Raw genomic sequence first — 14168 nt, 5'->3', positions numbered from 1 at the left:
TTGCACCATTTACTTGTGCTACATTCAGAGCTTTGGGAAGCCATCCAAACCTGCACAGACACAAAATAATCCATGGAAATTACAGCTGCAAGGTGCCAGTGACAGCAGAAAGTGTTTTGATGGGGAAAATTAAACTGAAGATTCAAGGATGAGGTGAAAAGCATGGAACAGCTTATGCAGAAAGAGAGATGTCCAAAAAATAAAGAATGAACTGAGGAGATTTTTCACTGCCACCACTCCACAAAAAATGAAGTGACAAAGTCAATGAAAGAAGCCCTGTGCAAAAATTAATTGGACAAAAGCTGGAGGAGCTTTTGTCCTGTCCAGAGGTTTTTACTTCCCCTCCTATGTCACTGGAGGATGTAAGGAGTCTAGAAAAGATGAGGGGAGGGGATGTGGTGGCTGCTGAGTCCCTGAGCACATAAAGCTCCTCTGAAGATGTGCCTCAACACAAGCTGATGGCTCCTCTGCAACATTTTTACAAGGACATGTGGTGACAGGACAAAGGGGGAATGGCTTTAAACAGAAAGAAGGCAGGTTTAGACTGGATTAAATTCTTCCCTGTGAGGGTGGTGACACCCTGGCACAGGTTGGCCAGAAGAGCTGGGGATGTCCCACCCCTGGAAATGTCAAGGTCAGGTTTGGATGGAGCTCTGAGCAACCTGGGATAGTGGAAGATGCCCCTTTCTGTGGCAAGGGAGCTCAAACTGGATGAGTTTTCAACCCAATGGAAACCATTCCATGATTTGTATTCCCCTTGAAAATAACCTGATTAAGTGACATTTAACATGAAAAAAAATAATGCTCACAAAACCTATCAGCTATGCAAAAATGCAAACCACCTCTAAATTTAAAGAAGATAGAAAAGCTTATCTGCTGTACCTTTCAAATCAACCCCCAATTTCACTATTAAGAGGAAAATAAAAACACTGCAACTGGAGCATAAAGGAAATAGTTTAAGGTCAAATAAAACCACAAACAATTCAGGCAATTAAGATCATGAGAGCACTGGGACAGTGCAGAGTGTTGTGTCTAATGGGTTCCACAACAAGACCAAAAATATTTATACAAATTGAGCAGTGCCTCCTTCTTTGTGCTGCCTTAACCCAAGGATTAAATGTTTCCCATGAAAGAGATGAGAATCTGACCCCTAATGATTACATGCCCATAAAAATCAGAAGGTATTGCTGTTATTTCAAGTAGGTATCACAAACCACTGCATCAACTGAATTTTGCCAGGCATTGTACACATTGCAGATCTTTCAGAATGAATTGTTTCACTGCAAAAACAGAGTGTGTGCAGCCCCAGCAGGGAGGGGTAGTCCCACTTTAAACTGCTGAGAGGAAACACTTGCCTCCACCAGACCATTATTTTGCAGGGAAACATTTTAAAATCCATTTTCAAACACTCAGTTTAAAAAGTTGAGGTGGATGCTCTCTGCAGATAAAATTAAGACAAAATATAAGAGAATGAAATGCTAAAAACAGAAATCTGGTCCAGATGGATTCCTGTCTGAATTCTATAAAATATTTACAGATTTTCTGTCACCAAAACTTACGTTTCTTTTTGATGAGGTGGAAACCAAAGGCTCTCCACCTGTCTTGCTGTTATTTTTTGGTTTTAAACTCTCATGGAAAATATAATAAAGTAATTTGGGAGAAATAAAAATGTAAAAAAACAACCTGAAGAAACAAAACAAAACCGAAACAAATTAAAAAACCCATCAAAATAAACCACCAAAACCCAACTGACTTTAATCAGTGGGTAATTACTGCAACTCTAATTAATCAATGTTGATTCTACAAATCCTATACAAAAGAGAGATTGTCCCTTTTGCTTAATTGAGTCCAAAATTTTTCCCTAAATTCTAGGTTCAAGGTTTTGATCATTAAAATAGGCTTAGCTCGGATAAGCACAGCCTGATACCACCATCATTCACATAATAAATTAACAGCCTTGTCCTCTGACAGTGCTGTCTCTAGATACCAAAAGATACTTCATCATGTGTCATAAGGGTAAAACATCAACTTTTTCATTTCAGACACACCAAAAAAAGTTCTCAGCTTTCTGCTCCTAAATCTGTGCATTCCATTTTCCATCAGGCAGACTGACAGCTCAGCTCCCCAAGGAGGAGGGGGCAGTTTATATGCACATGACATGCTGATTGACTTTCTGTTTGTTGTGGTCCTGTAGGTGATGGAGCAGGGGGAAACACAGCAATCCTTTAAACTGCCAATTATCCCATCAGTTCTGGCAGGACTTTTGGAGAAGGATGTGACTGAACACCAGCAACTCAACCCTTTTGTTTCAGGGTGTGCATCCAGGCTCTGGATTTGATGTTAAAAAAAGCAGTGGGCTGAAACCAGGGGATGGAGGTCTAGGTTGTGGTTCTCAGATTTCTTACTCAAGGCTCTGCATCTTTGTTCCTCTGCCTACCTCCAGTAAGGGAGCCGAAGAAGAAATTAAAACATTAATTTCTACCACAACAATCACAGAATCATGGAATTTTCTTAGGTTAGAAAAGCCCTTTAAGAGCATCAAGTCTTCCCCCAGCACTGACAAGGCCACCACTAACCCATGTCCCCAAGTGCCACATCTACACATCTTTTAAATCCCTCCAGGGATGGTGACACCACCACTGCCCTGTTCCAATGCTTGTCAGCTCTTTCAGTGAACAAACTTTTCCTGGTGCACGTGCTAGACCAGAATTTCTGTCTTTGTTGGCTGTTCTCAGCTCAGTGCAGCACAAAGAACTATCTCCACATATTATTTGCAGATTAAAAGGGAAAAACAAGCAAACAAGCAAAACCCACCCCACTATGGTCTGCTTCCAAAGTAATTTCACATATTATGAGATAAGAACTGAACATGTTTTAAGTGTTAGAGGTGTATCCCTCTTTTTTCAATCTGACCTTGGATTCATTACTCAGTTATTATGCTTTTTACAAGCAGAATAAGAGACTACATAATGATTTGGTCTCCACTGGTTGTTGACTTGATAAACACTACAATTAATTCAAATTACCATGCTGCCCTTCCTTTCCCTTCACACTTTCAGAAATGTCTCTCTAAACCAATCTATGATTACCAGTCATACATAAAAGCTTCAGAAAAACACTCCTCCACAAGCATATGGCAGAGCAAATTTGTCCAGCATTGCCGGCTTTCCATGGCATTTATCTTGAGAAAGGCATTACATAGAGATGTCTCCATGTGTTGGCTTTCCTCAGCAAGACACAGATATCCTTTATCCCATTTTGGAGTGCACTGTATCCCCAGGAGAGCATCCTGCTCCCAGAGATGCTTCAGGCAGCTGTGGACTGTAATCAGCTCCCCAGGATCTCAGCTGTGACATCCATTCTCAAAGTCAACCCTGTGCTTTCTAGGAGCTGTACCAGACTTCAGGCACACGCCATGGCAACCAAATTCAAGTGCACTTGTTCAAAACCATCATTTAGTCAGAGAAAAAAAAAAAAAAAAGGTGGGGGGGGGGAGTGGAGGGAAAAAATAGCAGCAAGTTTAACTAAGTACTTTATGAACAACATAATTCACAGAATCACTGAATCATTTAGGTTGGAAAAGACCTCTAAGATCATCAGGTCCAATCTTTTGACTGATCTCCACCTTGTCAACCATACCAGAGCACTGAGTGCCACATCCAGTTGTTTCTTGGACACCTCCAGGGATGAGGACTCCACCACTTTCCTGGACAGCCCATTCCAATAGTTGACAACCTTTTCCTGAAGAAATTCCTCCTGCTGTCCAACCTGAACCTGTTCTGATGCAGCTTAAGGCCATTTCCTCTCATCCTGATCATTGTTCCCTGGGAGATGAGATCAACACCCACCTGGATGCTCTTCCTGTCAGGGAATTGTGGAGAGCAAGAAGGTCCCCCCTGAGCCTCCTTCACTCCAGGCTGAGCCCCACCAGTTCCCTCAGCTGTTCCTTATATATAATATATATTCCTTATTCTTTAGATCCCTTTCCAGCACCATTCCCTTCTCTGGACATGCTCCAGCTCCTCAATCTCTTTCTTGAAATGAGGGGCCCAGAAGTAAACGCAGCACTCAACACGTGGCCTCACCAGTGGACAGCACAGATGGACAATCACTGCCCTGCTCCTCCTGGCCACATTATTTTTTATACAATCCAGGATGCCCTCGACCTTTTTGCCCACCTGGGCACACACTGGTTCATGCCCAGACACACAACAGCCACTGTTTAAAGCATGGCAATGACCAGCACATTCCCACCACAGACCCACTGCTCCTGATACTCCTCTGTGCAGGGGAAGGAAGAGCACAGGGAACAGCTGTCAAACATAACAGCAGCTGCTGGTATGAGTTAACCTGAACCATTACAGCCTCTCTCCTGTATCAGGACATTGTCCCAGAGCACACTGAAGCAATTCAGCCTCCCAGATTTAACAGCATGACACTGGTGCTCAGGTACAGCGAGATGGAAAAGCTCTTAAAATAACAACCTCAAACGGTGTAATTTCATTAAGGCAGGCTGACCCTTGCAGCTTCTGCTCGTGTTCTTGCCTGGTATTGTTACTCTGTGATTTAGTTCACTCCCTGGAAAATCTCCTTTTTCTTTCTGTCTTCCCAGTCGTGTATATATTTATAAATACAGAGGAATAAAGAGAACACAGATAAACCCTCAAGGTGTTTCTTTCCATGCTGGTCCAAGCGAGAATACAAGAACAAGATATTTTGTGTGTTACAGACAGTGGTTTGCAAGACTGTACACAGCCTTCCTTCAGTGCTTATTTAATTACCAAACCCAGGTCCAAGAGCTAACAGTGCCTGATGGATACATAGAAGACTCCTCAAGCTCAGCTGATGGTTCTGCAAGTTAAAGGCTCAAAAGTTACTAAAAACTACAAAACCCACAAACCCAAAAGCAAACAAAGGAAAAAACCCAAACAACAGCAAAACCCCAAAGACATAGGATAGTTGGAAATCTAGCCCTGCCCTCCCTGCCATGGGTAGGGACACCTCCCATCACCCCAGGTTGCTCCAAGCCCCATCCAGCCTGGCTTTGGACACTTCCAGATTGGGGCAGCTTCTCTGGGCAACCTGTGCCAGGGCCTTACCACTCTCATAGGGAGGAATTTCTTTCAAATAGCCAATGTAAATCTCCCCTACTTCAGTTTGAAGTCATTTGCCCTTGTCCTGCTACTCCAGGCCATTTTCCAAAGTCCCTCTCCACCTCTCCTGGAGCCCCTCAGGCACTGGAAGGGGCTCTGAGGTCTCCCTGGAGCCTTCCCTTCTCCAGGCCGGACATTCCCAGCTCTCCCAGCCTGGCTCCAGAGCAGAGAGGCTCCAGCCCTTGGAGCATCTTCATGTTCTCCTCTGGACTCACATCAACAAGTCCATGTATTTCTTACGTTGGGGACCTCAGGCCTTGATAAATTACTTCAGGGGGTCTCACAAGAGTGAAGCTGGGAGGAATAATCTCCCCGCCAAGGAAGCCAACTCTGTTAAATTGAACTTGAAGAACTCTCAGGACCTGGTAACTTGAGACAGACTTTACTTTGCAAAACCTGAACAGTCTGAAAGCTGCATTTCCTCCATGGAGGAGACCTGATGAGTTTTCAGACATTTCATTCTCTAGCTCTTCTCCAGGAGTCCTGCACACACAAGTTTCTCCATCAGCAAAGGAAATTTAAGTTTTGCGTGTATGTCAATCTCTGTATTTTAAATTCATGCCCCATCCCTGAAAGTGTCCAAGGCCAGGATGGATGAGACTTGGAGCAACCTGGTCTAGTGGAAGGTGTCCCTGCCCATGGAAAGGGAGGTTTGGGATTAGATGATCTTTAAGATCCCTTCCAACCCAAACCATTTTGTGATTCCATGAAAATTACAACATACACACTTACAGTCATTTCAATTCTATATGTTAATTAGCTTTTAAAATAACTCAAAGATGAGATACCTTCTAGAATATCTTTAAAACACTTGGATTTGTCAAGTGAGTCTCAATATGTAATTCCATGTCATTTGATCTTCTCAAAAACAAGTCTGTAATGGACCAAACAGAGGCACCAAAATCCCAAATAAAGATAAGGATTGTCAACCTCAACCCAAAATTCTCTAGAGAGGGTGAACAACAATCTGTAATTTCAAGCTGCTGTCTCAAGAGAGCTTCTTCCTTTCCTAAATCTGTCAGAACTCTGGACTATCACAGTCCATCCCAGCCTCTCATGCTGTTTTACCCATGGGAGAACCCAGAAACTGCATTTGCCAACCCTTGCAAAAACCTGTCAAATTTTTATTCGATGAAGTAAAATTTAAAATTATTTGAATAATTCTTTCATGCATTTCATGACTAAATCAACCCAGACCTTTTTCAGTCAGTGAGGGAAACAGGGATGTCAACTTCATTACAGCTCAGTACAACCACCAGAAAAGGAAAGAACTTCATAAAAAGGGTCAGTTCAGTACATCAGTGCCAACCTTTCAGACAGGACTGAATTATTTCACCACCTCAAAGAACATTCTGGTGGTCAAAATATTCAAAGTCTTCCCCTTAGGAAAGCTTTGATAGCCACATATGGATGGATGCCATCAAAAAAGTGCTCCTGCCCGTGGTGGGGGTTGGATAAGGGGGACCTTAAGGTCCTTTGCAACCCAAACCATTCAATGAATGCCTGAAAACCCCAAGAGGCCTTTGGATACTTGGAACTTGACTTCTCCATGTTTTAACCTCTTCAAGACTGACCACCAAAGCAAGAGAACACAAACCCACACGTGACAGCACTTCCAAACCACTGACACACTAAAAAACCACCACTTGCTTATGAAGGGTAAAGAAAAATGGTTTCTTGAGGGATTTCAGTTTAACTGGCATCTGCTTGTAACCTCTGGCTGTCAGAGCTGAAACACCCCTGGAATTATTAAACAATGCATCTGACAAGTCTCCTACCTCAGAAAGATTGTTCTTCACTCCAGGGAATTTTGTGATAGACCTCATCTTGATACAGAGGAATTGATCAAAGAACTGAAAATTAGTGGCTGCTTAGGTAATCACGACTTGTTCACTTAAGAAAAAAAAGAAAAAAAAAAAGAAAAAAAAGCCACAGACAAACAAACAAACAAAAAACAAACCTCAAAAAATCATTAAAAAAAATTAATTCTAGAAACTTTCTAGCTTTAAAAGACCTATTTAAAAAGGCAGTTAATTATAAAAATAGAAGGGTGTAGGAGAAGATAAAAATGACAACATGTAGGAATTTCAAAGGTATCCCTTCCTGGATATCCCCAATCCTCAGCTAGGGAAGATGGCAGCCCTTCCTACATGGTGTAAAGAACTGTATAAAACACTCCAAAACCTTATGATTGAGTATCTACTTGGTAAAAAAAGAAAGAAAAGTGTACCTACCAGAGAAAAACTCCACAAAAATCCTCACAATGCCACCACAAAAATTATACAAGAAATCTACAGTCAAAAAAAGCAAACAAAAGCAAACACAATAACAAAACCAAAAAGAAACCAAAAATCCACCCAAATAACCAAGAAAAAAAAAAAAGGTGAAGGCAAAAATCAATTTTCACAGCGGAGCGGGTACAGGACAGGAGACTGAACTCAGGAGCAATTCAGATAAATCAGGAATGTTTGCAAATTATTTCCACCTTTGGAAAATATTTGAAAAACATTCAAACACAAAAATTTCACTAAAAGTCAGTGGAAATTAATGTCCACCCCATCGGTTGCTCAGGAAAGTCCAAAAATAGCAGCTCAGATGTGATTAAATCCAGCAAGCCTGGGTAACACAAGCACCAAACGCTGTGAAAGAGCAGGACAAGCAGCGATTTGGCTCATTAGTGCTGATTTGTGACACCATTTGGAAAGAATCAAGGGGATTCCAGAAGAAAAGCTAACATGGAATCAAAGCAAAAGGGTAAAGCAGGCAATACTGTGCTCATTAATGGCCTGCCAGCCTAACAACAAATCCGGGAGAAGAAAAGGAAAAAAAAGGCAAGACGAAAAAGAAGAAGAAACAGCTGATGTTGGACTCAATTATTAAAGAAGAATTATTTAATTTTGGGCTGCAATGGGCAATTTAACACTTTCTCACAATCAAGAAAGGGACAGCTTAATGCATTGGTTCTTCAACTGCTGTAAACCTCAGCCATGAGAGACAGTTATTAAATATTCAAATCACTGTAGATTTATGGAAACTGTGGTTTATTGAACCTCAGGAAATGTTTTCATCCTCAAGACCATGTCACACTGATGACATGAAACCTGTGAGGCAGAGAGAGCGTCATCTTGAGTGACCACAGAAAATCAATGTGTCCCAGAGTTAAAAAAGTCATCAACCATAAGGTATCAGGCTATAATTACATGAGAACCAATTCCAGAGGTGGGATGAGTTTCCAAAACTGTCCAACAGGGATAAATTAGGCATTGGAATAGTCTGCCCCTGTCCAGCTCTACTGCCAAATTTGAAGAAAAAATAACAAACCATCTAAAGAGAATCCAGAAAAAAGAGAAATGGAGAAGGACTTTGGACCAATGCATGGAGCCATGGGACAAAGGGGAATGGCTTCAAAACTGAACGAGGGAAGGTTTAAATTGGATATTGGAGAAGAAATTCTCCCCTGTGAGGGTGGTGAGGCCCTGGCACAGGTTGTCCAGAGAAGCTGTGGCTGCCCCATCCCTGGAAGTGTCCAAGGCCAGGTTGGACAGGGCTTGGAGCAACCTGGGGTAGTGGAAGGTGTCCCTGTCCATGGCAGGGGATTGGAACTGGATGATCTTTAATATCCCTTCCAACCCAAAGTATTCCATAATTCTTAGAACTTGCTCCCTCGGCATGCAAAAACTGGAAGCTTCTGAAACAAAGCAGTACCAAAAACAACTTTAAAAAAAAACCCTGAAAACTGATGTTCAGCAGAAAATGATGATCTTAGGTCACATAAATTCAGGAAAAATATTCTCTTTTGGCACAGAGGTTCTCAGGGTTTCCAAACCATGCTCCCTGGATCAGTAACCTCTCATCTGGAAGCTTGTCTTGAGCCAGTGGTTGGAGTCCCCAGCAGTGTCACCAACATCCCAGCTTTGCTGTCTGAAGTCCTTAAATAAGGAATCATCCTCTTCCCCAGGAGCTATTTACATTCCATCATTGTTTCTCTCTCTGTCAAAGGATTTAAATTATAAAAATACATCACAGCCTTACTCTTCTCCATTAAATATTAAAAGGAAGTTTTTGTTTGATTATGGGTTTTTTTTGCTGTTTGATCCTTTTTTTTTTTTAATTTAGAAATAAAATGCAAAGAAACAACCGTGTTCAACTTTGCATTAGTGCTGCTCTACCTAAATTATTGTATTACAAACACGTATCTTTCTTGTCTTTGCACAAAATTTTGTTTGATAATGGGAGTTTAAAATATTCTTGATATCTCACCTAGGAGGGTGTTTCTTCCAGGAAAGCAGAACTACAAACAAACATATTTAATGCAAGAATACATAAGACCATTAATATTATGTAGTGAAGTAAATAGAGCGCTTGGAGGGAAAAAAAAGAAAATTAGTTTAAAACAAAACAAAATATTAGAATGGAAGATTTACATTTACAGAAAATAAGAAAATTTGGCAAGACAGATTTTATTCTAGGTCATGGCTTGAAACAGCTCCCAGGTTTCTTCATTCTGGGAAAAAATCTGATGTATGGAGGGAAGGCGTGGGTTTAATTTCATCTTTATTTCTCACTACGCAAATGTATTTTAATTTGCAATAAATTAATTTTCCTTGAGTCAAGTCTGTTTTTGCCTGTGAGGGTAATTATTTAGTGATCTCCCTGTCTGTATCTTGTATTCTATTTTTCCCCCTCATGCAGCTGGCAAGGGGACAATGAGCAGCTGGGTGGGTTTGCAGAGGCTGATGCACCACAGGCAGGAACAGGTGTAAAACACAGCAGCTCAAAAGGGAAATGAGAAAGTTCAGGTTCAGCCATGTCCAAAGGCTTAGTCCTGTTCCTATAACTCTTCTGACCTGCTCCTGGCCTCACACATTCAGGGAATTTTTCCTTTATCCCGAGATTTGACACTGCTGCTCTTCCACTTGCTCTACATTCCCTTACAGAACAATATTTCTCTCTTGCAGAGCAGTTTTCCAACCTATCCCTTCCTCTCTTGCTACACCAAAATATTCAACACATGAGCAACATTTAAAACATTCCTCCACAATCTGAAATGAATAATTCCACATGGAAGCTGCTTCTTTTTCTTTTTTTTTTTTCCTTTTCTTCTGTTTGTGCAGCGCCTGGGCTCCACAAGTTGCCTATTAAAAAATATGTGGCAAAATGGAGCTACAAAGAATTGGATATCAAAAAAAAAAAAAAAGAAAAAAAAAGAAAAAAAAACCCAAAAAACCCAAACTTGAAAGGCTATAACAGCAGAAACCAGCAGAGATATGATAAAAAACCAGAAATTAAATCCACCAGTCTGCATTCAGCCCAGCTTTGATTTCAGCTATTAATGTGCAAATGATGACTGCTCAGATCTGCTGTGCTGCAAATTGCTCAAGTTCAAATTCAACCACCTTAATAGGGAGCTAATAAAGAAAATGTTATTATTCATCTCTGTTACATTTACCTGTAAGTGATGATATGGGCCATGATACAAATGCACATGAGATCACCACTTTTGATTCTTAAGACATGGACATTAAACAAGTTATTTAAGTGCCATTTTAGCTACGTGCAGGACAATGTCCTTTGCCCTAGAGAAGTAAGTCCAGGCATTTTAACTCCAGAATTTAATAAATTTAAAACAGAGAGTTAAATTTCTTCTCTTCTAGAACATCAAGAATGTGTCAAATTCCCATTTACTGCCTTTTAACTCATTTATGTGACCAAGAGGCATCTCCCAAAGGAATGTCCATGTTCATGCAAGAGTACAAGGAATTACTGAATCCATTCATTACTCCTGAAATTTTTCCTATTGGTTTTCATGTCCACTGCTGGAGGTGCACTCATACCTTTTCTCTCCTGACAATTTATGGACTCCCTGTTCCAAGATGCCACCAACAATCACCTTTTTTTTTTTTTTTCCCTGAATCCATATTTCTGTGTAATTTTATGCTTGATTGTGTCTCTAGCATGAGGAAGCACATGATTACATGTGTGGGTTGTAACACATTTTCCCTATTAAATGTGGTAGCCTACAGTCTGCAGAAACCACTGAAAATTATTATTGGCTACAAGAAGATTTTTTGGTTTGAGTTATTTTTTTGCTGATTGGTTGGGGAAGAGGTTTTTTTTTGTTTTTTGGTTTGTTTGTTTTATTATATTCTTGCAGACCACAAAAAATCTTCATAACCTGTTTTGATTTCCGTGTCCTCAGCAATCTCCAGATGGGAAAGAGCATTAGGGGAAGGTTGAAAAACCCAACCCATAGCAACCAAAACCTTGCCATTTTCAGCTCATTTCCACTACAAATTCTGACTTCTCCAACACCTGGTACCTTCCACTCACCTTTTATCAGCTCACCCTGTGCTAAGTAAATGACTGCAGTGACTTTAACATCCCCATCAGGAGTTTCATCCATTAACACCAGTGCTCCCAAACTCATCCTCAAAACAGGATTCCCCAGCTCCTCCTCTTCCCCACAGAGCCTCCATACACCAACACAGCATGACAGACAGATCCTGCAATAATTTAAGTTGCAAAAGATCTTTAGGATCATCAAGCCAATCTTTAACCCAGCACTGCCAGGGCCAGCACTAAACCATGTCCCCATGTGCCACATCTACATGTTAAATTCCTCCAGGGATGGTGGCTCCACCACTTTGCTAAACAGCCTCTTCCAATTCTTTTTATGAAGATTTTTTTTTTTCCTAATATCCAATAGAAATGTTTCCTGGCAGAACCTGAGGCTGTTTCCTCTAGTCCTGTTGCTTGAGGGATGTGCAACCCATGGCTCCATCCCAAGTCACTTAAACCAACAGCCTCTAAGTGCACAGCCTTCTCCATCCACATCTGGCTTCCTATGGAGGAGAAGAAGAAAGAAAGAGAAAGGAAAAAGAAAATAAAATCAGTATTAAATTCCCTGACAATATTTATCTACTCTCCCACTCGGCCCTACAGATATCGTCTGTCTCCACCCTGGAGCCACCAACCAGGTTAGAGAGCAGAGGGAGGAAAAGAGGATTTAATATTAACTCTGATCATGAAGATGCAACCAAACAACACCTTGTGTGCAACAACATTTCAATCAAAACTAAATTAATTGCAGAAGTTCAAATAATTAAGCACATGCATAAAAATTAGCAATTTTACCATCCTTTAATACACAGAAGTCCCCCAAGATACCACTGTGGAAGTTAAATGTTCAGTTAAATTGTTTAAATCTGTAGAAAGGCTCTCACCTGGATCAACACTCCAGACAAAGGGAAGGGAAGGGGAAAGGGAAAGGGGAAAAAGTACAAACTTCCAGTCTCCCTAGGTTGTCAGTGTACCACCCCTCTTTCCTCTCTGTCCTTGAAAAAATCACAAGTTTTAGCCATACTCAATAAATTCATGATTTTTAAAATGATCAGCCTTTCTATGTATTGTGCCCTAGTTACCCAGTAAAAAAATCCAAACAAACAATCCACTGTATTTGGCAGGAAGATTCAGTAGCTGATATATAATAAAAAACCCCCAAAAATCTCCCTATTTCACTTCCATAAGAACCTCTCCAGAACTTCAGACCACCTCTACTACTACTTTTCACTACTGAACAGGTCCATTTCACTGTCTCTCTCTGCACATGCCTTGGATTCCCACATGGCCATTCAGGAGCTGAAAAATGTCACATCTATCATTAAAAATAACATCCACATTTTCCTTCCTTCATTCATAGCAAGAGGTGCTTCTTTCTGGGTGAACTTCAGCCTGCTTCAGCAAGCACAACTGACTCACTTCTCCCACAAACTACTGCATGCCTTTTACATTATTCATACTCCAAGTTGTTATTTCTCTGCATTAACAAACAAGAACAAAATATCCAGGGTTTAATTTTTATGTCTTTCAATGAGGTGAAAATGCTGTCAATGGATTTCTTCCTCAAGCAAAAAGTTTGCTGGACCAACAGCCTGCTGTAATTAAGGTTAGACACCTCAATTAAAAAGAAAATCCAATTTTTAGTGTGTTGTTTCTTTCTGTGACAGAATCACTGTTTCCGTATGTGGTATGTGAGTTACAGGATGCTGCCAGATAAAACATACCACATAAATAAAAAATTATAGAGATTATTAAAGATTATTCTGAGTTAAATAATAAAAACACTGCAGCAGAATTTTCTTAAAGGTGCTGGACCAACATGCAAAGGATTGGAGATGGAAAAGAAGTAGAGAGGAAACTCTCATCCCTGGTCCAGCTGCTATCCCAATCTTCAGGGTGTTTTGTATGGCCTGAAGCTTTCACCAGATTTAGTTTGACAAATGAGGAGAGGGGAAAAAAAAAAAAAGCTAAAATCCTTATTTAGGACCTCTTCCATATTAATTAAAAACTTGCTGATGAGACAGAAGAAACAAAGCAAGCCATGCTACTTCCCAGAGAGGCTGTGGGTGCCTCACCCTTTTAAGTGCTCAAGGACAGGTTGGGTGAGGCTCTGAGAAAACTGATTTAGTGTGTGGCACTTCTACCCATGGTAGGGGGCTGGATTTAAATGGTGTTAAAGGTCCCTTCCAACCCAAGCCACTTTGTGATACCATATATAATATATAATAAATAAAATGCCTGCAAATATAAATACATAATTTAGTAGCATTCGTACTGAACATGTTTGGTTTAATGGTTTGAGTACCAATTAATCAGATCCTCTGCTCACTCCCCCTCATTCTTGATCACCTGGGTTGCCCCCACAGAGAAAGGGAAAATCCCATCTCTCTTCCTACCCCATCCACTGGCTGCATTTAGAGAGCTCTGCTTTGCAGCTAAAAACTGCAAGGTTAATGGCAAGATTTTCCACCCTTTCTCAAAATATGGGTGGGAATGATGCAAAGAGCAATGGGATTCCCTTCCTGTTTCTATCACTTTTTTTTTTTTTTTTTTAATTCCGAGTTTCCTTTGCAGCACAACTTGTATAAATTAAACATTGAAGAAGGGTGGAAGGAGCAGAGAGGGAAATGGAAGGGGGAGGGAGGTGTAATGCAATTATAACACCTAAACCAATCT

General features: G+C 40.7%; 1 protein-coding gene across 23 annotated transcripts in view; it reads right to left on the bottom strand.

Annotated features, from left to right (window-relative positions):
- Nucleotides 1–14168, bottom strand: part of TSNARE1 (t-SNARE domain containing 1) — a 449654-nt gene that overhangs the window by 366519 nt on the left and 68967 nt on the right. The gene's annotated exons all lie outside the window — the stretch shown is intronic.

The sequence above is a fragment of the Cyanistes caeruleus genome, chromosome 1 (genome assembly GCF_971803275.1).
Source record: "Cyanistes caeruleus chromosome 1, bCyaCae1.hap1.1, whole genome shotgun sequence".
Classification (NCBI taxonomy): domain Eukaryota; kingdom Metazoa; phylum Chordata; class Aves; order Passeriformes; family Paridae; genus Cyanistes; species Cyanistes caeruleus.
Note: the sequence above shows the minus strand (reverse complement) of the source record. Positions and strands in the feature narration are given on the sequence as shown.